Genomic DNA, 23,961 nt, shown 5'->3' on the forward strand with positions numbered 1-23,961 from the left:
TGCAAGCTTAAAAGCTGATCAGTTGCAAGCCACATTAAAGCTTGCCTTCAGAGTGTGGTCTCTGTCCTGCCTACTTGGGTTATGGAAGTGTGTTGTGGTTAATTTATTGAAGTCAAAATCTGTTGTAAAGCATTTAAAAACCACTTACAATCTGCCATTAAAACTTAACTTCGTGTTTGGAAGCTGTAGGGAGGTGGGTGCCATTTAATTTCTAAAACCCTCTTTCTCTTGTTTATGTTTAGTTCGGGAGTTACATTTCTGTTGTTAATAAAATTTTTACTTTGTCAGAGCTGGTGTGTCCAAACTTGGCTCTAGAGGGTCTGTGTGCTGCAGATTTTAGCTCCAACTTCCCTCACACCTGCAAGAATGTTTCTTGAAAGCCTAATAAGAGCTTGATTAGCTAGCCCAGGTGTGTCTGATTGGGTTTGGAACTAAACTTTGCAGGACACTGGTCCTCCAGGACTGAGTTTGGACAGCCCTGCTTTAGACACTTTTACTCCCTAACTAGCTAGAGTGGTTTTTTTTTTATTTTGGCCTTTTCACCCTTATGAAGCCTTTTTTTTTTTTTTTTTTTTTTTTTTTTTTTTTTACTTCCAAGTCTTTTTTTCCCCCTCATACTTTTTTTTCTTTACTTTTTTTCCTTTAAATTCTTAAACTAAAATTGGCTTGTTGCAAAGGCAGAAGACTTATCCACACTCCCCCTAGCCAACTCTAAACTTTTCACTGATGCTCTCGCTCCTAAAGGCATAACATCAGGGATGTAACATGTGCAAAAGTCTCCTGAATTGAAGCCAGCTAAATAATTTCCTGAATCTTGATTTTCACATACTCCTTTTAAATAATATCTATGATAGTCTAAATGCGTTTGATGTTACAGTAATTTTGCAATGTTTTTGGAAACCATTGTTAAAAAAATTTTTTAATACTGCGACTTTAAAAATATTTTATTAGTAGTTTTTTTTTTCCTGGTTTCAACAAAACCTTTTGTACAATCAAGGTGTTTTTTTTTCCATAACCCTTGCTACCTAAATGAACAAACATGTTAAATTTAAAATAATTAAAAATAAAATTACCACAGAGAAAAAAAACTTTATGGCATAGGTCTCAAACTGGATTCCTGGAGGGCCCAACTTTGCACAGTCTTTCTCCAACCCTATTAAACACTGCTGATCCAAAAAATCAAGGAGTTCAAAAGAGTCTCGATTGACACTTAACACTGTTAATTGCATCAGCTGTGTTTGATCAGGGTTGGAGCAAAACTGTGCAGAGCTGCGGAATCAAGTCTGGAGAAACTTTTATAGTATTATCTATTTGCAGTTAGACAATATCAATTATAAAAATTATTCAGATAAATAATCTATATGTACAAACAATAATATGATGTCTTTATAGTGGTTTTCTACATACCTTTGGAGTCAAACAGTAATAGTGATCACATTTAAACCTGTTCACACAAATTTCTTTATATAGATCAGTTAATAGAGAGTCGTTTTTTTTTTTTTTTAATTATATGATCATAGGTTGTCATGTCTAATTTATGGACAAATTTCTCTTTTCATAATAATGCATCTTAAACATTAATTAAATGTAAAAGCTAAAATGCCATATTTTCCCCAAGCCTGTGCATTTTAACTAAATCTTCCTGCATTTTTTTTAAACGCAGTTGAAAACATGAACATGTCAAGTGAGCTTTTTGGAGAGGTTTATGTAGAACAAACACACACACACACACACACGAGCGATTGCCTCTCGCTCACATAAACCAGGATAACACAATTCTCCTTAAAGCATTTTTCACTGGTGCTTCATGGGTAATTTTGGTCTAGCTGTTAGAAGTAGGTCACGGTTCTCAGAACGTGTGAACGAGCAGGTCGAAGTAAATCTGTATTTCTGAAAATAAGGCTTACATTTGTTTGCTAGACCTCTGCCTTTTCCTTTCACATCTCCTGCTTTTGTTATTCTGAGGGGTTTGCTAATTAGATTAATTAGCAAAGTAAAACCCCTCTTAGTGTCACCACCAAAGAATTAATGAAAAATTACTGTCGAACGCTGCAAGAGAAATGTCATGCACTACTGAACACATTAAATGTTGCACAACCCCTTCATCAAACTGTTACTCAAGGCTGTAAATCTGCCACATTTTTCATGCTATTGTAGAGATGCTTAATTTACTATTGTAGTTTAAATGTTTTGACATCGTCGTGTAGACTGCATGATATGGATGTGCATTTAGCCAGACTAAAAAAAGGATTTTATTTTTCTTAGCTGCCGAGAATGCTGTTGACCGGAGGATTATGTCAAACAGATGTGGTAAATTGTTTACTGATGGTAATCCAACACTCTGCTCAGCTGCATATGGTCATTACTGATTCAGCTGATGGAGTCAAAACAAATATATATTTAGGGAATGTTTGTGCTTTTTCTGGGAAAGGTGACGGGAGTTAATGTCATTAAATCTGCTTGTTAACCCTCTGTGGTAGGCCATTTTAAATTGTGAAAACCAGTAAGGTGGTTCTTGATTTTGTACTTTGTGACTTCTCATTAAAATTAGTAAAGAAATTGTAGTAGATGCTCTTGAGTGAAACTGCATGCTATTTTGTCAATCTGTTTTAATGGGACATTCTACAAGAAACGTACATTTTCACTTATAAAAAAATGTGACAGGACCTGACTTTTAAGCTTGTCGTCTTCAAAGAATCATCCAAAAACAAGCATGAAATCATACAATTCAATGGTAGAATGCATCCTTGATCACGGTCAGCTTCTCCATCAAATAATGTCTCTTCAAAGTCATAGCCTTAAAGGTGTATTGAATGCATTTTATTTTAAATGTAATGCAAATGTGACGGGACTGACAGAAACACTGGTACATTGTAAATTTTTATATATTTGTAGTATTTATTTATAGGGTTTATAATTTCATGTTGCAAACTTGCTATTTGTGTCTTAATATATAACAGTTTTTAGCATAATAAAACTATTAAAGATGTAGGTTCAATTGGACGGAGGACAATAACAGAGTTTGTACATTTGTAAAGTGTTTTTAATAGAGAAAAAAGATCTGAACCATATGAATGACATTCCTTTACAGAACATTCCATTTTAGACATTTTGAGCTTGAAATACTTTATATTCACTGTATTTTTGTTGTAATTTCAGTGAGATATCATGTACACTTCTGGTAGAATGTCCCTAATATGTAACCATAAACAATATATCTATTATTATGCTACCTGTTTTGTCTTTACTATAAAACTTATTCATTAGCTATATTACTTATTTTGAATATTTGTGTATTTTAAAATTATATTAGTACTTGGTGTTTATTATACACTAATACTTGAGTAAAGTTTGTTTAATATGCTTATTATACTCATACCTTTAAGCAGTTTAGATACTGCTTAAAATCAATGAGATAGCACTTTGGCAAATCATAGCACAAGAGGAGTAGAAAAGCTCAACTGTCGCTAATAATTACGAAAGATGTTTAATAAATACATAACTACAACTATCTGATGAGTAAATATTAGTCAATGTGTAATAATTATAAATGCACAATGCGTAGGCTCCTAAAATAATTAGCCTATATAATGAATTGGCCTACTAGTAAATAATAAAAACTATTTAATAGCTAGACTCTTGATGAGTTGATAATCTTTTAGTGGGTTTAACGTTACAGGATTGCACCTTGTGCTAGTCACAGTTGGAAGGCCTGTAAATCAAACTAGTTTATATCTCAGTGAGTCTGCAAATAAATGGCTAAAATTAGCGGTAGCTGCATGTTAACCATAGTCACTACTAAGTAGTCTTCTAATAACGAATTAAATCAGAACTAGCTGTGTGAATAAATACTAGTAAAGTATTTTACTTTAGTAAGTAGCCTACCGATAACGTTACCTTAAAAAACACCTAGCTGTATGTTTTCGCTGATAATATTTCAGCCGTCGTTTCATTAGCGTTTCTCATTAACTTAACATTAGCTGTTTAAATCTTGCAATTACATTTCAAATTCTTGCGAATCTCATGGTTTGAATTAACATTAAGTCTTATATGAGCTTGATATTCCGTCTGATTCACTAGGACCGTTCACTCACGAACTGAATTGTTTGCATCGATATCGCATATTAAATGTTTAACAAAAAGAGTGACGATAGCACTGAGGCGGATATTTACCTACAGTCCGGTGAAGGAAATAAAAGATGCAAATGTCTGCTGTGTTAGTGTCGACGGCGAAACAGCTCTTCATTCTGTGAGCAGCGACTGAACGACTGACTGAAGGTAAAGATGATTTCTCTTGATTATACCATTTTAATAAAATAGCCACTCGTCTTGATACTGGGCCTATATATTTGGCTGTTTCTCAGTAACATAGAAGATTCATTAAAAGGACGACTCGGGAGTAACGTTATGACAGTAACGGTCAACTAGGCCTAACGTTAATCGTTAAAGTATGTTTTATTCACTAAAACAAGAAAATTTGCTGATACAGTGTCTTACAAAGTATTATTATCATTGATAATTATATTAAGAATTATTATTATTGTGTTGTTTTTTTTTTACCATAAGTTGGGCACATAAGTTTGGCCTATTATACCTCCTTTAAAATACTTTTTGAGTAAAGAAATATTTTAATACACAAAGTCATTTCCATCTTCATCTAATGCCTTCATTTTAATCCAGGGTCCAGGATTTAATTATGTGAATTATTAATCTATTGTTTCCTGTAACGTTATGTTAGGAAATAACTGCATTTAACCTACATAACATATATTTTATTAACCAAATTATTATTTTAAAAATAATAATATTATTATTAACCATTACTTACAGTTACCATTTTAACGTGCCTTATGCTATAAGGGTTTATCAATTTCATTGAAATCATGACACAAAGTCTGGCTTCCAGACAAAGGCGAAACATGGACTATATCTGTCCCAGTTCAGGCCCAGTTATGGGTGATTAACTTGGCTGTGACATGGCCTAGATTTGGTTCATGTTTTTTGGCCCTTGTCTGGAAGCCAGACTTGGTCCAGTCTGCACCGTAATTTACTGCGACATGTGGGCCAAGCAAAGGCTGATTGTGCGGTCCAGCGAATTATTGCTGTGTATGTAACCTAACTTGAGTCTGCAGGAAATTCACTAGGAAAGGAAATTCATTTCTCCTTGATATTAGATAATTTAAGCTTTTCACCATTACTTTAAGTTACAAAACCACATCCATTAATTTTTAAAGTAAATCTTCTCAAGCCTTGATATACAGTAGGCCTACAGTCAGCCAGCTAATAGTGACATTGAAAGCAAGGAGACAAGAAAAATATTATGGATTAACTTTTTATTTTTTTTAATGTGAGTCTTTGTAAATTGAAATTGATTTTGAAAAAAAAAAGTTTGTGTACATAAGAGACCATAACAGCATTACATAAGCAATAACATATTGTGAGATTTGCATCGTTTATTTGGATATGGATAGTTTGTTTACTTTTGGACTGCTTGTGTGTCAACATTCAAAGCAGATGGAAAATTTTGACATGCTTGAAAAGAGCTTGGTACTGTTCACAATATTTATCTATACAGGCAACGTTTACTGTGTGCGTAAATGCAAAATTTTTCCTCATTAAACATTCTGTAAACAATAACAAACATATTGCATAGACAGAGGCTCACAAAAATGCTAGTAATGAGTTTATTTAAAGTGTGTTGTAGCTATAGTTATCCAAAAGTCATTCACAGTCTTACAAAATATGATTTGTTTGCTTCCTTTGCCCGCCTGAAGATGGCTAGACCCTGAGAACATAAACTACTTTCGGAGATAACTAGAGTTTGATGATAATGAGCAAATTAAATCCATATGCACTTGACTTTTGTTACACGTACTTTATTCTGATGGGTCAATTGTGGCATTCGTATTGGCTCTGAAATTCCCACCATTGTCCATGACCTGCTCTCGTGGCACTACTTTGTTAATAATGTTATAATACTGTAAAATTGTTATAGTGTTTACCTATAAAATTGATTTGCAAAACATTTAATTTATTATATAAAAATTACATTTAATAAAACAAAGTGAAATAATTTCTATGTCATATTAATAATAATTACTATATCAAACAAAGTGATAATTCCTATATCATATTTTTGCTATAAAGTACAACATTTGGGTTCCAAAAGTAAAAAAAATTCCATTAGTTTTCTCCACATGAAATTGCCTTTTTATTTTTAAAGACAGAACTTTTATCTGATGTTGGTAATTAATTGTGTGTGCATCTGTTGAACCATGTATTTAACCAAATTAATTCATCATATTTTTTTAAAAGGAACATTGGAGCAATCTAAGTGCACCAAAAAAGATCTTTAGACCCCTGCTCCTGTGAATTAGCATGAACGGTTAGCCGGTCTCATTCTCTCACAATAACTCAAAATAAATAATATGATACATTATGATGCTATATATTATGCTATAATAGTATAGTATATTATATAAAAATACATAACATAATACATTGCACGGAACTGAGATATGTGCATATTTTTGCAGTAAGCTTAAAGTATGTTGTTAATGTAGAAATAATAATGACAAAAGTATATTATAACTATATAATAATTATATTATTTATAATTATTAATTTTTTAATGTATTTAAGATTTTTCAATATTTTTTCATAACAACCCCTTTCCTAATTAAAAAAATTAAAAATTAAACAAAATAAACACATTTTTAAAAGTATTGCCATCATAAATACCTTTCAGGGGATACATTTGTTTATCAAGTTATATTGTGATACATTGTAGTTACCTCAGATTACATTGATGATAGGTTATGTAACCTCTAAATGTACGTATCTAAATATGTTGTAATACTTTTCCACCTCTTCAGACAAATATCAGTCTTCATTAGTAGACATGCAGTCATTTTTTCCATGACAGACTAGGGCTGGGTGATATATCAAAGTAATCCAAATCAACATTCAGAACCTTTAATCGATATAATTTTTCCAGGACAAATTACTTTCCCTACCAGTGGTGTGATCAGGGCCCCCTGCATTGTCGCCCCACATTAAAGTACCTAATTTTTACTTTCCAATGAAATCCTTTCCATTATTGACTATTAATTTCAGTCTATCAATCCAGACTTCATCCCCTATTTTGATATTTAGTTCTAGTTCCCATTTTCCTTTAACATCATCTGTATTTTGTACAGTATAAGTTACTATTCTTTCGAATAAATGGGAGATGTGTCTTGTAGCAGGAATGTTTCTTCTGCAATATTTATAAAGTATTCTTCTATTTTATTTGGCTCTTGCATGACTAGAGTTTTGTAATGTAAACTCTAATGTAATGTCTTATCTTGAATAACCTATACATATCTTTAGATGAAATATTATTATAATTATTTCCAATGCTTTTTAACCCAATACATATAAAGGATGGAGAAAAGAACTTCAGGAACCAGTGTTGCTAGTAAGTGAGCAGTCACTAATGTTTTTACATAATATTAATTATAATAAAAGCAACAATAATAATAACTATCAGTATTATTTGACCAATTATTTTATGTTGCCTTATTTTTGGTCATTATCACTTGATTGCACAAACTGTTGTGTTTTATTTATTTTCACCTCACTATTTAAATTTTCCCACTGGGGCATTTTGTCACAAAAGATCAGCTTGTGTCCAATGAACTGTATCCTCTCTCCCTCAGGGCAATGACGGTGGAAATATAGGAAGTATGAAGAGTGACAACTAGCCCTGTTCTCCACTGATCCCTAACAACAAGCAGCAGACCAGTCAGAGGGCACATGAGATGAAAACTGCAGCCTCCTAAAGAAGCACAGAGGTATAAAAAGAACACAAGCAGCACAACTAATATGTGACGTCCTATTCTGATGATTCATTTCCACGAGGAAATTAACAGCTGATTGCAGCAAATATGCATATAAACAATGAGCGCTTTTACGTGCACATTCTTAACTCGGTTATGCTTAATAAGCCAACAATGCATGTGGTCATCTAAATGTTTTCCTTTATTAAAGTCATGAACAGCTTAAGCATAAGCTGACTGTCACAGATGTTTGCATCTTACACTGAATTTGCCGCCTACGCTGAAGTCTGCATGAACCGGAAGTTTCTGAGGTTTTATTTTAGTATGATGACATATTTACAACTTAAGTGGAATATTTAGTCGGAGGTGTTTTTTTTTTTTTTGTTTTTTTTATTAAAATTTTTTTTTTGCACTCCTCCTCGTCTTTCACTCACAGCAAACTAGGCAAAATGGGACTCATAGAGGAAAGTCTGTATTTTTGCCATTTATACAATATTTCAAATGAGATATAAACAGAAAAAAAACACATCCCGGGTTCATCACTAAGCATTTTTTCTACTGGCCCGATTGGACCAGTGGTTTAGATTTTTAGTTGCCCTGCCAAAATTTTCACTGGTCCCACCAAAAAAAAAATAAAAAATAAAAAATAAATTAATTGCGATTTCTTAGCCACATATATATTTTTTGTAATTACATTTTTATTGATTTTACATGTGAGTGGTCACAGCATCTTTCCAATTTTCTTCCCATTAAACAAAACAAGATCCACTTCTCAACCCTCCCAGCTTACCCAAAAAAACTCCCACCCCAACCCATCCCCCAGCGGTGCCAAAGTCCATGCCATCCCACAAATAGCATTGCAATCAAGACAAATAACTAACAGAAAATATATACATACATATAAACATAAGATACACATATCTTAAACACACACAAAATAAATACAGGGAATATGTAGTCTATAATATTATAGAAAATAATACACATATGCATACATGTATATAAATCTGCCCCTACATATACATATCTTTACACACATATTAATTTGCCATCTTGGTGTCCTTTCGTATGAGCAGTAAGAAAATGTTGTCAGTAGCGAGTTAGGGTCCGATGTTACAGCAAAGAGAATTATGGTGCACTCGAAATACATCTTAGGGTGCTTTCACACCTGTGAATCGATTCAGTTGTTCCGAAACAGAGATTACAATTGTTACATTGTTGCTCTTTGCTCTTGGAGCAGTTCGCTTTCACACTGCAAAGTTTCTAATCGGACCAAAAGAGCTAAAACAAGTCACGTGCGAGTAAACTCTCCTCACATTGGTCAGTGTCAGGGTTTATTTTGCAGCGTCCCGCTAAGCTGTCAGGAGAGGTGGTGGTTTGATGGTGATTGACAGGGTGCGCGCGCGCGACGTGTCTGAGGAGAGACGCTGTGGGGAGGGGTGAGAAGGGTGCGCGACGATGCCTATTTGAGGACCGGGAGGGAGACGTGAGATTACCGGGAGATCATCACTCGTTTGCGGGCATCCGGAGACTCGCGAAACTTCCCGCCCTACTCATAATTCTCTCTTCATATAGCCGTATGCCTATTACATATCCATAAAACACTGTGATATAACCGCGCTCGGATCGGATCGCTTTCTCACTGCAATCGAACCGCTCCAGGGTTCGCTTCAATCTAGCCGAGACCACCTCATTCAAGCGATCTCGGAGCGATTACTTTGGCGCGGAACAGAGCGCGATTGCCCTGTTCACATATGCCAAACGAACCGCGCTAACTGGGCAATCGAGACACGTTCCGAAACAAAAGTGTAGGTGTGAAAGCACCCTTAAGTTCACAAGAACAAAGTATATAATCTATTCTAGAGTGTATCTGATGCCTGGAAGAGTAAAAAGTGTAATCACTTACTAGTGGGTTCTGAATGCTCCACATGAGATCTGTGAGATTCAGTGTTTGCATTAGACTTTTAGCCACATATATTAAATAATGTGGTCCAAAATAATGTCTGTGAATCTAGAATTTAAATATTTGAAAAATGTTTAGCAGCAAAATATAGAGTATGGAAAATGTGCAAGTTATTGATTGCAAAACAAAAGGTGGCTGACTTAAAAGTGACGAATAACTAAGCAAAACATCACTTTCGTTTCGTCATGTTGTACCCATGTAAATGTTTCCACAATGTTAGAAGATGTTTTCTTTTAGCCTCATAATTTGATGTTCCGGTTATGTTGCCGTCTATTAAAATTTAGTGACAAGGCAGCACTGCCCCGATCAGGACAGTAACGATTCTGTTTACTGTCTTGAGCATCTCTCAGGCTGGCCCCGGGCCATCGGGCAGTTCTTATTGTTCAGCCCTGACATATGTTGGGCATGATCCTTATATCATGAAGAGCGCCTAGTTTTCTACTGAACTATAATATATTTGCCTATCATTGAGGCGGTAGACAATGCAAAAGCTATTACGTTACATGAAAAAACACTATAGTAAATACTTTAGTGTTTGGAAGCATACTATAGAGAATTACTTGAATTAAACTGTTGTTGTAATTATATTGTTGCTCAGGTACAACACAACTGTAGTAATAAACAAATTATTCAATAAGCATCAGTTTTCTACGCTATAATTATACACCTTCAGAATGCACCACAGTTTACACTAACATTAACATATTTATTACAGTTTATCAGTTTATGCTGCAGTATTCTGCAGCATTTATTAACAAAGAGTTGTACATATTAAACACTTCAATATGTGGGTCAAAAACATGTTTGTTATAAATTACTTTTAAATTTAAATAGTTTTTATACCATGTGGATATCTTCCAGACATCCATAAATAATAATGTACTTTAGACTATGCGTCCACGATTTGCATACAAAGAGTAGACGCATAATCTACTTTATTATTAATTTGTTTTTGTTTAGGGGAAAAAAGTGCTCCACAGTAATAAACGTATAGTTGTCATAAGGGTTGCATTTCTCTTTTTTTTCTGTTGATAAACTTACCATCAACAAACATTCACCGCTGCTGCGCATCTCGGTGTTCATGTTAAGGTTGTTTATTCCACCGAAATGCCAGTAAAAACTTGGGTTATTGCAAAACAAGATGGAGATTTCATTGCAGCGATTACATGGCGGGGTGAGTTATTTACAGTATATTTACAGTATGTGGAGTTTTGTATAAGTGTGGTGGTGTTTGTATCTGACTTTTCTATAACACAATAGCATATTTATACACATCTAGGCCTGTACATAATTTTATTGGTGCTGTCAAATGAGTTAGTGTTCAAAAAACATTTGTACACATGGATTTATTGAAAATTTTTATTACATGCCTCCTTTTCTTCTTTTTATCAGCCAGTTTCATGAACATTCTCCCCTTTATTCGCAAAAACATTTGCAAGTCTATAGAATCTGTGTGGCATTTCTTATTTTGCCCATTTTAAACAATTATAAACAACATAAAACAGAAACATTTTGATGTTCTGATAGCGATTCCTATGTAGAAGAATCACTTCCTGCCCTCCAATAGAATTTCATGCATTATCAATGATGTCATGTGAAAACAACCTATTGGTTGGAGCAAATTACATAAGCATATTGCACTAAAACCATCAAACTGAAAACATCAATGATAGACTGTTGTTCTAGAGGACAAACAAACAGGGAAATTTGAATAAGAATTACAAAACAGTGTTTTTAAATTAGATGTTCACCTTTAAAGTCCTTTGAAAAAAAAAAAAAAGTAAGTTAAGGATATCTACAAGTTAGTGTGCTTAAAAACATTGACAATTCAAATTTAGAAAATATAAACCTGATACTAACATCCAAAGCTTGCAGTTTTTTTCCACCAAATGGATCAATGTTTTTTTTTCACGTCACCTCATACTTCAGTTTCACATTAAATCTTGAACAATCAAATGTTTTTTCGTATCTGACATGTCCTACCACCTTCAAGACGCTTCTTATTTGCTCTACATTTGATGCGTTTGATCTCAACCACCCTCACCAGCAGACCTTTTTTTTTTTTTTTAAAGGGGAAGAGCTACTTTAAGTCCCGCTCTCTAAACTTTTTAGTTGAGATTGTCAAACAACGAATAAGTGCACAAATCAAAGCATATTCTTTAAGACTGACAATGTGTGCTGGAAAATTTAGCATTGTACATTTTAATTTCAACTTCACTTTATCTTGATTTTCTGTTAGTTTATTGAAGTGCGATCACTGTGATACCTCAGAATCAAGTGCATTCAGACATTTTGCAGGAAGGAAAATACTATGATACCAAATAAAACCAAAAATACCATGCTTTCCTGATCGATTGCTGCTGTGTGATTCAGTTGCTGTTTGGTTGAGTGTTATTGTAGATTAGCTTGCCTAGTTTTTCTTCTAAATGTAATTATTAAGATAATAATAAATTATAAGTCATCGCAATCAAACTCCATCGATCAAATTAATTAAATAATTTTACCGTAAGCACATTCTGTTAGCATCGCAGATAAAATATTTCAACATGCCAGTTGTTAGAATTGTTTTTTTTGTTGCTCATCTTCGGCCTGTTTTTTTTTTTCTATCCTTTGTAACTGTTTACTCAAAGTCAGACAGAATCTGCTGACATTTTTTGCTATTTTTGCAAAAGTTTTGTAACAATTTATGCAGATTGATTTTGGGAGTATCATAACTAAGAATTTATCATAACTAAAAATTTTACTTATGAAATTAAGATATATTTTTTTTACTTTAATGTTTACAATGCAAATCCAGTAAGATCCACTTATTTGGTAAACAAAGCAAGTCTCTTATATCTACTAAAAGACTATGTTACTTTATAAACTGTTTTGTAAATAAATCATATGAGCATTTTTATATTAGTCAATAATATTTCTTAAATTAGATAAACCAAATTAATATAAATTTATACAAGTGAATAAATAATCTCAATGATTGGATAAAAATCAGTGGAAATCTGCGCACTAAGATGCTGTGTGGGCCTCATAACTGAACACGTATATGTTGTCATGCCATGCTGCAAAAATAGTGCTACGGTGGAAATCCTGAATCTGGAAAAAATAATATTTGAGCCATTCAGTTTTATTGATTTACATTTATTATGTTGACGTCTAAATAATACTCATTAGGCGAGTTTGACATTACTACCACCAAATAAACCAGTTTATAATACAGGGCTGTTACATGTGTGATTCTGATTGGCTGATGATTAACATTCTAAGCTGTTCAGTTATTTTCAGATAAACAGCCCGACAAAATAGTTCCAAGCAGAACATGACTACATTATAGTTCTGTATCACTACGCCAAATGATTGCAGTAATTTCAAATTACCTACAACTGACAAAAAATGTAACCAAAACAAAACTAGTCCCACACACAGCAGTGGTTGAGGGACAAAAATCTGACAAATGGCTTTAGAATACAATTTAATGTGTTTACATGTGTTGACTATAGTATAAGTGGAATAAATACTGTCACATTAGCGATGAATCACCATCAGGTATGCGTTATTTCCTAATAATTCAATATCCAAATCTTAATTATTCCTTATTTAAATAATAATGTTTTGAACACACTGTTTACTTGTATTGCTAAGTTATTAGTTTGTGCTTAAGTCTTATCAGCGTGTTGTGCACTGTATCCTGCAGTAATATGCATGTAAAAATGCTCACTGTTAGATTACTTTGAGACATCCCAAGTATCCCGCTGTGATGCTGCAGTGGCCCCTGCTCTTGAAAACATCTCTCGAGTCTCTGTTGGCGACTGCTGGAGGAACTTTAAGGGAGGGTTGGGGAGGGTGGGGGGTTTAGCAGAGCAATCTGATTGGCTGAGAGGCTGGGAACTCTGATATTCTTCAGTCCTTAAACCAAAGAGCATCACAGCACAAGGCACAGTGTCACAGGAAGCAAAGGGGGGACTCAGACATTGTGCTCTGTTTCAGCAGGACTGTATCGCATGCAGTGACAAACCGGATCACTCTCTGGAGGATTGCATCTGTCATTTTCGTTCCTTTCTCTCCCTCCGAGGAGAAGAGTAAGTTCCCATTCACACTTTATTCACTCCCTTCTTCTTAATGTGTCTCCAGAAGGTATAGAGAGAATGTTACTTTACAAACGTGATGCCTTTCTTGTTGTAACCATCCATCTGTGGTAAAACTGTCCGCTTGCGTGTCTGTTTTGAGGGTTATGAGAGGCAGGTGCAAGGTGACTTTTTTTGGCACCTGACCTGTTCAGCTAACTCATCGCTGCAATGCATGCGAAGGTTTCTTCCTGTAGAGAGATGTTTTGGTAGATTTCGCATGCTTAATCTATAAATAGAGCAACCCTAAAGCAGACTGCACTTATAGTGAACCGGAATGTCTTATTGTATCATAATCATAGTAAAGATGAGTGAGGCATTATGGTCCACATGCGCTTGTTTATGGGGGCTCGAGTCCAGCTGACGCTCTTGTGCTTTCCATCCACGTGTCAGTGTTTCCCCTAATAAATGAAGTCATGTTTGAGAGCATGGTGGTGTTGGAGATGATGGCTTCATGTCACTTGAAATAGTGATATTTCTATGGTAAAAGCCCAGTCATTTGAAGTATGGACCAGGGTTATTATTTTAATATGAAGTAAAACTGTATAACTAAAACTATTTTTTTTTCTTACTTTAAATTTACATTTCAAATAGTTGACCAATCATAAAAATAGTATATAGGATCATACTATACAATAATCATAATATTAGTATAATAATAGTATAACATAAATAAATAGTATATACATAGAGTAATAATAATAACAATAATATTTATAAAAATAATGATGATAATAATATAATAATAATAATAATAATAATAATAAAAATTATAATAATAATAATAATAATATAATTATTAATAACAATATTATTATAAATTAATTAATAATATTTATAATAATAATAATAATAATAATAATGGTCACACTTTACAATAAGGTTCATTAGTTAATGTTAATTAATGCATGAACAATACTTTTACTACAGTATTTATTCATGTTAATAAATCTTAATGAAATGTTAATGAAAATACAGTAGTTCATTGTTAGTTCATGTTAACTCATGGTGCATTAACTAATGTTAACAAGCATGGACGTGAATGTTAATAATGCATTAGTAAATGTTCAATTATGATTAATAAATCTTGTACATGTGTTGTTCATGATTAGCTCATGTTAGTAAATGTATTAACTAATGAACCTTATTGTAAAGTGTTGCCATATTATTATTAATAATAATAATAATAATAATAATATATATTTATACAATAGTTCTGTCTGGTTCTCGAGTCTAATTGGCTGATAGGCATGCAATATTTTGCATAAGTCCTTAGAGGAGAAAAACTCAGCATCATTTCCAACAACAGCTGATCAAATCATTAAAACATGTAAATGACATTCTAAGTCTCTTTCTCTCTCTTTTGTATGTTGCAGTGCTGTATTTTACCATAGTAATCTGGTTGTGTTTGCTTTGCTTTGGCTTTTTCAGGTTTAATTATTGTGATATCTCGATTGCAACAGAGAAATACTGCAAAATCTCTGAAGACTGATGGCATTTAATGTCGTTCAGCTTTATAATCTTATCTTATAACCTTATCACCTTGTTTGTCATCACTTTAGACATTAAGCTATAAATAATTTAAATACTAGTTTTAAATTGACATTGGTGAAGTAGCAACGGTTTCTGCTGTTCTGATGTTTGCTGCAGATGTAAATGAATGGCGGAAGAAAGTAGTATATACATGATAATGTCATCGAACTGTTGTATATACACAACATCACACTTGTAGCAGTGCAATATGGCTGTATATTGTCATTGGTGGGACACTAATGCACACCTCCCACCAGTGCCAATATACAGCCATATTGCACTGCTACTTGTGTGATATTGCTCATATCTCATATTTATAGGTATGTGTTTCAAATAAAGTGTTTTATTTTTTAAACTATTGATAATGTGTACAGTTTCAAATAAGAAGATTGCCATTTAGAGCATTCATTTGCAGGAAATGACTATTTATATTTTATGACTTGAGTTGAGCTGCTAAATAATAGCTGTTATTATATTTTAAAAAAATTGCTGAAACTTCAACAAACATTAAGGGAAATGTATGAAGAAATTTAATTTTAACTGTTAAAAACAACTACAGATAACACCTCAGTTATTCTAAAATATTTCTTGTGCAGAGACATGCGGTTTCATATAAAATTGAAAGAAAGAAACATTGTCTCCTTTACATCCTCGTTATACCACTCAAAAATGTTTAAAAGTGTATTATTATTATCATTTTACAGTTACTTAAAATAATATAACAATTAAGTAAATATAAATATAACCAAAATCAAACATAAAGTGCTCAGGGGTAGCTTAATTAATGTGTCTCTTTGGGTAAAGCATTCATCAGAATAAACAGCAAGTAAGTCCAAGGCATGTGCCTTAAACAAGGCAAAAATGTGGAAAAAAAATATTTAAATTATTGTTTTTAAAAATCATTTTTCGAATGACTTGGACTCACTTTAACTGATTAAAAATACTACCAATTTAAAATTGTATTAAATTATTTTTCATACCAATGGCAAGTTAGCTGTTTTGCATTATACATTATTGGTTGATAATAATGATAATTATGAATTATAATAGGTTAGTAGTTAGATAAACTCTAGTAGTTATATTTTTATATACATTTTTATCGCATCAATACATGCTATATAATCTGTTACCCACTCAATAATATATACATTTATTAAAGCAACACAAACTAGATGAATGAACGCCTTTCAGATCTATAAGAAGAGGTTGCCGGATATGAAAAATCTAACTATCGCCAGCAATTTCGTACCTAATTTTCTTCATACGCATATCACAAACAGCTTTTTTTAATTGGACGTTGAACAAGATATCAAAATGTCTGGAATATTATTTTATGATCTATAAATTTATTTTTTTTAACAGCGAGTGTGTAACAATCCAACATTCAACTTTTATTATGTGCAAAATACTGAATCTGAAACAAGAAAATGTTCAAAAGGGTGTGTGAAGATATATGATGTCAAGAAGGCCAGCTAATGATGTCATTGATGACACCACCCTTCCCCTCTAAACATCTGTGCACCTAATTGGATCCTTATGGCATTTAAAAGCACAATTTGACTGCATTTATAGCCACGCTGGGTAATCATTATTTGCTTTAAAACCTGTATGGGGTAGAGACTCCCGCTGTTTTCTAACACGTCTCCCTCATGAACTGTAAACTTTTATACATCAAAACATGTTCGTACATCAAAAGCATTTGCATGCAGATGTAACTGGAGACTTCATTGAAGTGTCAGTCTTTCACTGGCTGTCCAATGCCCTTTGTTTGAACTTCTCCTTTGCAAAATGTTGCTCTTTCTAGTTTATTTAAATGATTGGGACGGGGAAAGGTCTAAAAGTTGGCTGTGTTTTGAATGCTCTCTGTAATGGACTTTTTTCCTTCTCTCTTTGCATTCAGTTTTCCACTATGTCCATATTGGGTGTTATTAAATTAGTGTAATTTATTATTTAAAGCATTAAAAATGGACGGAAAAGTGTGCAGGCACGTCTAGGGATTGAGGAAGAAATCATGCACTCGAGAGAAGAACATTCAGACTGCTTTTTCATGTTTATGCAATGAATGAAAGACATGAATTGATGTTTTAAAGGTCAGTTTGAGCTACTGGCACTGTGACTGTATGCAGTTTTGGGATAGTGTGAATGTCATTTGAGGGCACAGACTTTACCTGCATGATCCTAAATCCAGAAGAGGAACACGAGCGGAAACTAGTAAGGGACCCTCGGGCGGTGACGTGAATGAATGAACTTTGACAAGCCAGGGAATTTAAGCAAGTCTTGGTTGTTCTTTATGTTCAAGACGCACTCAGTATTATATGTTGAGTTTTTTAGAAATAAAGCTACAGAAGCAATATCCAGTGAGTGACTGCTAGAAAATTTATACAAATAATCACAAAAAATAGCAAGCAACATGTTGAGATGAATATAAAAAGACAAATTTGCATCTTTATGTGAAAAATGCACTAAAATTACTAGAGAATATATATATTTTAACTGTTATTCATTAGTTTTTTCTTTCTAATTGTGACAATAACCATTTCTAAATGACAATTGTTTTTGAATGTTTTAACCGTGTCTAAATTTACAAATCACAAAAAAGGCTAGTTATTGTGCGGGTTGTGATGTACTGAAGATGTTTGCAAATGAAAATTGATAAAAAAAATTGTCATAACAAAAATTAGACAATATTATTGTCTCCTAAATGAGGAATTGATTTCAAATTGGGAGAATGAGTTTGAGAATGTTTTTTTCTGTTAGTAATCTAAATAGATTCATAATAAATTTGTCTAATACCAACCCAAAACATTTGTCAACATCATTTCAAGAAGCATTCATTTAATCAAAATATTTAGTCTAACGTGCAACCAATTAAAATGGGCTATATGCACACACACTTTTAATTTTTAGCCTGGCAGCCCAAGGGCTAGTTCCAGTGAACTGTCTTTCCATTACAAAATTGTCACGTTTAAGATCTGATTTTTTAAAAAATCAGCAGTCTTCACTGCCTGTTAGATATATGATATGAAGTAGGTCATACAATCGTAAATGCACTGCATTAAATTTCATCCCCCCCACCATGTCTTTAAAATATGAAAATTTATTTTAAATTAATTTATTTACAGAATTTCTGCACTAGCCAGTTGCTACTGACAGCGCTAGTAGTTACAACGATCTTCTAGTTTTCATCTAGTTTTATGCTTGTACAACTAAATGAATGCTTAAGTTTATTTAACTCAATGTATTGTACAGTAATTACATTACAACATCGATGCTGTAAAAACAACCTTGTGAAATTGAAAATAGTCATTAAGTTTGCAGCAAAAGTTTATCGCTGGTTTTAAAACTTTAGCTGTGCATAGAGCTCGTTAAGTCACAAACAATTTTTAAAATCTCCTTCGGAGGCAGAGGGCGCTCTTGCATACAATCTCCAAACACCCACAAAGAAACCCTGGAAATTTCCAAGGTGCCACATTATAAACAGAAGTTTTAAAGTCTATCAAAACTTGTATTTCAGTTTGTTGATGTACTTCCAACTGAAATGCAATATTGAGTAGGGCGCGAGGCGTTCTTAAAAAGGGTGTGGTTAAAAATGTGACTGAAACCACCAAACTGATGTCTATAGTTAAGGACCCCCTCTGAAACTAGGAAGCAAATAATCAGAGTTTTGTTGAAGATTACCAAAACTTATTAAAGTGGATTAATTAGCACATTTTTCCTCTGAAGAATAACAATGTGCGCTAACAAAGTAAACATTGTAATTTTAGATTTCACAAACATTTTAACTGCTTTTATTGATTTAGAGTGACTAATAAACACTTCTGAATCATCTCACAGAAGTGATTATTTTAAACACTCAATGGCTGTTATGAAGGGAGTTTGGAGCAATTTTGGAAGCAGATTATGTGGTCATTTCACATGCACACAATTCATTGAGAACTACACAAAGCACAACTGTCATAATAGATATGTTTAATCCCCCCCCCTCCCCCTATAATCTTGAATTATTATTATTATTATTATTTTTTTCATTTTGGTTTAATTATTTGTTGATTCTTGTTATTTCCTGTTCCTGATTGACACCTGTCAATACTGATGTAAAGAAATAACACTGCTATAATGTTGCATAATTTACAAACCTCCCTCTATCCTGCCCCAGTAGAGGTTTGAGTTAGTCATCAAATTCTTCCTGTGAATGATTATCATCATACAGGGTCTTGGGTTCAAATTGATATGGCAAAATCAAAACTATTGTTACTTTTCTACTGTGTTTATGCTGCAATTTCATTCATGGTAAAGAACATTTACAACAACAAGGGACTAAGCTGAAAAGAAAATCAATAAATGAATGAATAATCACAACAGACTGGGCCATCTGACCAATCAGAGGAGAGCAGACTCTTAAAGATGAGGATTTTAAACCCCAGTAATCACTTTTTATCAAGTGCTTTTACTTAAATAGTTAAACAATTATGTGGATTTTTATTATTACTGTTAATGCATAAAAATAAATTATGATAATCAACATAATAAAAAATAATAATTAATACTGTTGATTTAGCATGTTTGTCCATTGGTTATTATTAAAACAAAACACTCCAAATTTGCAATAATACTGTCTGTAACACTTTTTTTTCTTTTTTACAGTGCAAGTCAAAGAGTTAAAATGCAAAGGTGAAAAATAAAATTCACCATATATACATCTAGTAAATCTTAACGAGAGGATTTACTGAGCAGGACAATAGTTTTGCACATAGTAAAAGTTTACATGATAGGTGTCAATAGGTGTTCCTGGAGAGCCGCAGCTCTGCACAGAAAATGCACAGGTTGCTTTTTTTCAACTGTGGCTGCATGCATTGAAGTAGCCTTCAATGAAATATGGTGTGTCTTCCACCAAGGCACCACAGGGCGCTAAAATAAACGTAACTTGGTAAACTGGCAGTGGGCTGGTTATACAGAGCAAAAAAAGACAGAACTTCAGACTTGTTTTTTTTCCAACATATTTTTTTCAGATATAAACAACTGTGATCACATATGTTCCTAAATATCTGCAAACATACAGTATTTTATGCTAAAAGAGTGAAAAATCTACATACAGCACAATTAAAGCAGGGTTGGATTTAAACTAAAAATGATAGGATCATTAATCATAACAACATATGTTTTTAGTCTATTGTAACTAGTTAAACTAAGTTAGTCATGTTCTAAATTAGTTTGATTAGTTACACAAGCTGTTTGAAATCAGTTTAACATAAGGTTATTTCAATGGACTCATACGTTTACTTTGATTCAGCTTAAAAGTTTAAGGCAACCAAGTTTTTTTTTTTTTTACAGTGTAGGACATCCATGGTCTACATTACAATGTATTTTTCTAACAAATATTGTAAAAAAATAAAATGACCATGACCATTACTATTACCACACAGCCACAGTCTAGGCAGATTGTTCTATATTAGAATATGTCAAAGGCATCTTCTAATGTGAGCTTCTGCTTCTTAATGTTACGAATCTTAAAATAAGTTTCTCCCTGACAGCATATATGGAATAAATTTTCCATTTTAAGACTGTACTTTAATATCTAACATCCTGTGCACAGAGCCTGAAAAGTCGCTGCTGGAATGACATTAAAAAGACAAACAGTGCAGTTGTCTTTCCCAAAACTCTCTCGTGACACACTAATATGTCAATAAACTCAGCAGAAACGCAGATGGCAAGGCATCATGGGAATAACTGACATTTTAAAGATGTGGTAATAGTGATGTTGATATACAGAAGTTAATATATAGACCATAAACCGGCTTTATGTGCTAAATGATGCATATGAAGCCCCATGTTTTTTGTTGATGGATATCTTTGTTATGTGCATGACGTGAAATGGCTTTTTGCCTTTGCAATGTAAACATTTCCCAAGCTTCATTCTTCCTCGCGGAAAATCTTTTAATTAAAAACATCAACATGTCATATGCATGAATTAAAGATGAATTATAAGTTTAGTGTGGATGCTGTGGGTTGTAAGCGATCATACCAACTATCAGCTCTTGATTTCTGTGAACTTTGGCAAAAAAAATCTGAAACGATTATGTTGCGCTTCCCATGGAAAATATTCCATAAACAATTGACATATGCCTATTTTAGCCTGTGCTATTCACAAATATTTGCCTGGGGAAATAATTGTCTGAGAGAGAGTTTACATTTTCAGCAATCACCGAGACATGGAGACCTCTTTCTAAAAAAAAAACCCCTGTATTTTTCCACAGTATAAATACTACAATACCAAGGGAGCTGTGTGTTTTATGAATAAATGTTAACGAAAAATCAAAAGGTAATTTAGGAATCTTTCACATGTAAGATCAATTCTATCTATAAAACTTTTATAATTTATATTATAAGAATAATTTAAAGGTGTATTTATAGCTCTTTAAGCTGTGTTCTCTAAACGCACAGGAATAAGAAATGATTCTTCTACAAAATAACCACTAGATGGTGATAAAGACTTTAAATATGAAGCTTTCATTCTATGGTGGTTTTAGTGACTTTTATTCGTAGTGTTTTCTGAGAATCTGTTCATGTTCCAGTTATGTACTTGTGTTTTGACTAGGGAAAGGGACTAGGGTGGTTTTAAGGAAATACATTTTTTTCATGAAAAGATGAGGAAGCCATTAGTATTGTAGGACTAGTCTGGTCTCAAGGCTGTTTTTCCTCAAGGCTGTTTTTTTCTCAAGTCTAAGTCTTGTTCTCATACTTAAAGGAGGATTTTTATGTGTACATTTATTCATTTAGCAGAAACTTTCATCCAAAGTGACTTACGATGAAAGAAGCACTTCAAATTAGCAGAGAGAGGCTAAAAGTAATATAGCAGTTATATTGCTTGTAATTGAGTGTTTGTAGAAAAGTGTCTGGTGGAGGAAAAAAAAAGGTTTATAGTGAAGTAAAGTGGTTTACATGTGGTTTATAAAGCGCGCACACTTGCATAAGCAGCACAATACCAACCCAACACAAAAGCTAAATTTGCACTATTAATTTTCAGGTCAAGGTACACTGTTTGGAACTGTCTGACTATTGAAATAAAAAGGCAAACAGATTTGAACATATTGCAAAGAGTGTTCAAATAGTGGTTCAAAATGAATCAGCTTTGTGGACACTGCATACTTCTTAAAATATTATTATTATTTATTTCTACTGGTATTTTGTGTTTGGTAATGTGTCTTAATATGTATTTTATAAAGAAATGTTTACTGGTTTAGTGTGCAAAAAGGGACTAACCAGGTTTAGTGTACAAAAAGGGCCTAACCAGGGACTAAGGCTGCAAGTTAATCATTGACTATAAGCCAATATTCCGTATGTGGAGCATCGGCTGCTTTAAACTGTAGCAGTGGGATACTGCATTTTCCCTGTTAAATAGGCCTACTAACAAATAATAAATAAGCACATACAAAACTGCACAATATTTTCCAGTAATATAGTGTTTAAATCAGGAGTGTCAAGTTTTTGGTGGGTTGCATCACTCAATGTTAAGTTAAAACCCAAGCTGCGGTCACACTGGACTTTTCTCCCCATAGATTTCCATTTATATGCACACAAATGTGTCAGGAAACGCAATATTGTGCGTCAAGTTTGACAGATCGCTGCGTTGGAAAGTTAAAACTTTGTTGACTCTGCGCTTCGACAACGCATCACTTGACTGTGTGAGACCAATCGAGGATCAAAACATGACCTCTCTACAGAAATTTTAAATATGGAGCAATCGCTCACTTTTTTAATGTCTAATAATCTTGTTTAATCCGCCCCTTTTTGCAGCGCCATACGATAGAATTTCCCAAGCTCAAACTCTAGGGCAACCGCAGCTTTACCTGTAGGTTTCGTACAAGCCTGAAGGACTCTGAAATTAGTTTGAACAGGTGTGTTCAACACCTGTGGTTTAAATCAGTGGTTTCCAAAATGGGAGGGTCGCTGGACAATGACAGGTTGTCTCTGGGTGATTTCCAAAAGTCAAATAAATTTGATTAAACTATTAGAATTACCATATTTTAACCATAACCTATGTTTTAATAGTAAAAAACAACATGCAAATTAAAAGTCATTAAATTATTATTATTTTTTAATAGGATCTGTGTTTTTACTTCAGATTAACAACACAGCAATAGCGTCTGCTGCAGCAGATTGATTTTTATAGCACCAGGCAAACTTTGACACCTTATTGGCAATCAAATATACTAAAAATAAACACAGGACACAACTAAATAATGAGAATCATCTCTTTAAAATTAAACCTAGAATAGACTTGTGCTGAAGACATTGTGTCCACCAGAGTCATTAGTTGAGGTGAATATTAAATTAAACAAATTAATAAATGACTAAAAAAATGATATAGTTGTTAGACTATTGCACTTTTTTGTATTGTCAATAAAATTTTAAAATTTTAGATCATCTTTTTAAAAAAAGACCATGCCTATAAACATTGTTAATATTTTAACTTGGAGTTTTCAATTTGTTGTTATTTTTCCAATGCTTTATCTAAAGTGTTTTT

At 33.2% G+C, this 23,961-nt stretch overlaps 1 protein-coding gene across 14 annotated transcripts in view; it reads left to right on the forward strand.

The window, feature by feature from the left end:
• The first annotated feature begins 36 nt into the window (after positions 1-36).
• The window catches only part of pde4d (phosphodiesterase 4D, cAMP-specific), a 273,689-nt gene continuing 249,764 nt past the window's right edge, over positions 37-23,961 (forward strand). For 2 of the 14 annotated variants that reach the window (XM_073910153.1, XM_073910161.1), the window contains exons 1-4: positions 37-193; positions 7,425-7,459; positions 7,701-7,835; positions 13,768-13,859. The gene's annotated coding sequence lies outside the window, so the exon portion shown is untranslated. Of the gene's footprint in view, positions 194-2,265; positions 2,311-3,690; positions 4,279-7,424; positions 7,460-7,700; positions 7,836-13,767; positions 13,860-23,961 lie in introns of those variants that run through there. The other 12 variants (XM_073910151.1, XM_073910157.1, XM_073910154.1 and 9 more) reach the window with 10 other exon arrangements.

Source organism: Danio rerio, chromosome 8 (assembly GCF_049306965.1).
Source record: "Danio rerio strain Tuebingen ecotype United States chromosome 8, GRCz12tu, whole genome shotgun sequence".
Lineage (NCBI taxonomy): Eukaryota > Metazoa > Chordata > Actinopteri > Cypriniformes > Danionidae > Danio > Danio rerio.